The sequence below is a fragment of the Austrofundulus limnaeus genome, unplaced genomic scaffold (genome assembly GCF_001266775.1).
Source record: "Austrofundulus limnaeus strain Quisiro unplaced genomic scaffold, Austrofundulus_limnaeus-1.0 Scaffold212, whole genome shotgun sequence".
NCBI lineage: Eukaryota > Metazoa > Chordata > Actinopteri > Cyprinodontiformes > Rivulidae > Austrofundulus > Austrofundulus limnaeus.
This window is the reverse complement of record NW_013952614.1, coordinates 926206-929476: the sequence shown is the minus strand read 5'-3', so window position 1 is coordinate 929476 and position 3271 is coordinate 926206. Positions and strand designations below refer to the sequence as shown.

Below are 3271 nucleotides of genomic sequence, written 5' to 3'. Positions count from 1 at the left end.
GTATGGATCACTTGGGTTGTTACCAACATCTGGTGAAATTTTCATGTCATTAGCACCTCTAGTAATATATTTACTGAGAAAAAATGGTGACGTGTTCAATACTTATTTTACCCGCTGTATTTCCTTACAAACAGCCAGTGATGTAAAATAAATCTGAAGTTGAGTTTTGGAAAAAAATCTGTGGCATTTTCTTTATACATCTATATGCATGCAAAATGGTAGAAAATCTTTTTAATTTACAGACAATCTATACATATTGAGATGGATCATCTACTATACACTGTGTGCAATCAACTTTATAATGGTGTAAAGCACTAAAAACTACCAAATGTTTTCATGCACGCACTGCTGACTGAATATCTATGGTGGCAGCTAGAAATCCACTAATTCTTCATGTGGGTCAGTATTGATTTTCAGTGTTTGTTTATCTCTGACCTGTCGATACCCCTTTTTCTTAAAGAACTACAATGAACAGAATACAAACTGTCCATCCATCCTTTTTCTAGCTAAAAGGTCTGAAAAGAAAACAATGATTCACACCTAGGAACAATTTACCTTTTTACCTACTCCCTACTTACTGGAGTACCTGGAGAAAAGCCATGCATGTATAGCGAGAACATGCAAACTTCACACAGAAAGGCCTCAGTCAGTTTGATTCTTCTGTACTTCAGTTTCTGGGGTTCAGAGTGTGGAGAGGAGCCTTAAGATGTCCCATATTAAGGGTGGATTAAACTGCAGAGTGAGAGACAGAAAGCTTTCACACTGCTGCTCAACAATGTTATATATCAGTGTCAATGTAAAGATGATATTGTTTGGGTCTAAAGTTTGAAATCAACAAGAAAAGCAAAATAGCTATAAGGTATAAGAAAAAGTTCAACAGAATTTTACTATTTAAGAAACATTTATTTTCTGCTATCCTGAGCTAATGCTGCTTTTATCTTTTATTATCTGTGCAGTTGAAAGGGCAGAGTCACACCTGGTGTGGAGCTTGGGGGGGTAAGTGGTCTCCTTTGGGCACCGTCAGTGGTCCGTACCCCCACAGGGCCGTGGCCTCGTGACTCTCATGTTCATCGCACATCTTGTATGAAAGAGAAGTCGACACAGGTGAGCACTGCCCACTCATGGCCTTTTTGCTTTTATTTGTGTGGCAGAGTCCAGGAGCCTGCAGAGATGAAGCCTCTGTGGCATTTTCTAAAAACAGATGGCAGATTTGACATGTTCCTTTTCCCAGTAGGACCGTTGAGCCTGGCTCTGGTTTCAGTCAAGACTGATTCAAGCTGATTAAGAAACTAAAAACAGCACAACCCATTTCAGAACTGTAAAAAATTAACCTGCTTATTGTTAAATTCAATAGAGATTGACTGAACTTGGTTTTTGAAGGCTGATACAGATTATTTTGACATCAGTAACCCAGTGGTTCCCAAACTTTTTTATCTTCGGACTCTCAAAATATCCATGGCAAAAACTTGTGACCCCAAATATTACTGGTCTGAGTACATGAACTTCGTTACCAACCCTAAAATCACAGGCTGTTTGACAATCTAAACAGCTTATACACAAATATAAATACATATTTATACTTATTTTGTGTTTTTGTAACAATTATAGGGAAATATTACATCAACAATTATTTTATTACCTTTTAAATTGATTTCTGGAGATTATCCAAGGTGTTTCATGACCCATAATTGGGTCCCAAGCCCAACTTTGGGAACCAAAGTGTAGTGGTTCCCAAACTTATCAGCTTTTGACCCACAAAATAGTACAAAACAGTAGCAGAGACCTGTGCCCCCAACTATTTTTGGACGATAAACATTTGTATCAGGTCAACAAAACATGGGCATAGTAACAATATTTTTTATACTACATTTATCTATTTTAAATATACTAACCTCACTCATTTGAAACAACTAAGGCAAAAATGTAATTGATTGAGAAAATCTTTTCAGGACCCCACCTTGATGTTTTGGGACGCCACTTTGGGTCCCGACCCTAACTTTGGGAAACACTGGTCTAACCGATACACCGATACTTGCAGCCGATTTTTGAAGCTGATTCTGCTTTTTCTTCCTCCATTAATTTGATAAAAATAAGAATGATAACAAATGTTACACAGGTCTCAGTTTAAACAAAAAGGAAACATTTATTAACTGTCTGGTGCAGGCTGAGTGAAGTGCTGCCACACAAAATTTATTTTTTCAGCCATTTCTTTAAAAAATAAAGATTTATTTTATCTAGTGCTACATATTCTATTTTATTTGTATGTTAATCAGATTAATATATTTTTACATAAAATAAAATGTTTTAATATCCCAGCATTTTTGATGCAAAAACAGCAACATGCCTAAAGAGGGACACAGAAAAAAGGAGAGACACACACATATATCTTGCTATCTTTGTGAGGACTTCACACACACACAGTGCTCACAGCAGCTCTGCCTCAATCTGCACCTGTTTTTTACACTGAGCAAAAAATGCATCTAAACCAGCTGACGTTAACTTTAGATCTCAGTTTTAAATGTACACTGAAGAAAACCTGCATCACGACTTTTATACTGCAGTCAGACCAAACGTGATCTGAGCAGCGTCTGCCTTGTTCACATGTTTATATGGACGGCAGCTCTTTACTCACTCTTATGAATGTAACAGCGAGAAAAGAGTTTTTTAAATTTTAACCAGCAGGGAGAAGAATAGAGGTGTTCTTCTATGCCTCCTCTGAGCAGTTCCAGCATTTTTTAAAAGAAAAACATCGTGGACACGCTAATTACAGTCCGATGCCAAAGTGAAAGTAAAACATGGAGCTCCTGTTCGAAAGTGAAACTTCACACAGCTGTTCTCTCTCCCCCTCAGTCTGAGACAGAGGGCAGAAACAGCAAAATTAGACAGTTAAAACACATTAAAAGTTCATAACTCACCCTTGTTGTTGGCACTTTGTCTCACAACATTACCAGCTGCTCTCTCCCAGGGAGGGGGCGGCAACATGCGCTCGCGTGACCCAAAGAATGGATCGGACGAACGTATCGGCCGATACCGATACAAGGAAAAAACGCAAATATCGGCCAAAAATATCGGCCGGCCGATGTACCGGTCGACCCCTAATTATGTTAAATGTTTAATGTCACATTGTGACAAACTTATCAGACAAAGCTATAAACTTACAGCGGGTAAAATACAGTAAGTATTGAACACGTCACCATTTTTCTCAGTAAATATATTACTAGAGGTGCTAATGACATGAAATTTTCACCAGATGTCGGTAACAACCCAAGTG

General features: G+C 38.0%; 1 protein-coding gene across 3 annotated transcripts in view; it reads left to right on the top strand.

The window, feature by feature from the left end:
- The window catches only part of glcci1a (glucocorticoid induced 1a), a 47725-nt gene that overhangs the window by 9619 nt on the left and 34835 nt on the right, over window positions 1–3271 (top strand). For 2 of the 3 annotated variants that reach the window (XM_014019221.1, XM_014019220.1), the window contains exon 2: window positions 957–1104. The exons of the other annotated variant lie outside the window; for it this stretch is intronic. The gene's annotated coding sequence lies outside the window, so the exon portion shown is untranslated. The remainder of the gene's footprint in view (window positions 1–956; window positions 1105–3271) is intronic. 3 annotated transcript variants of the gene reach the window in all.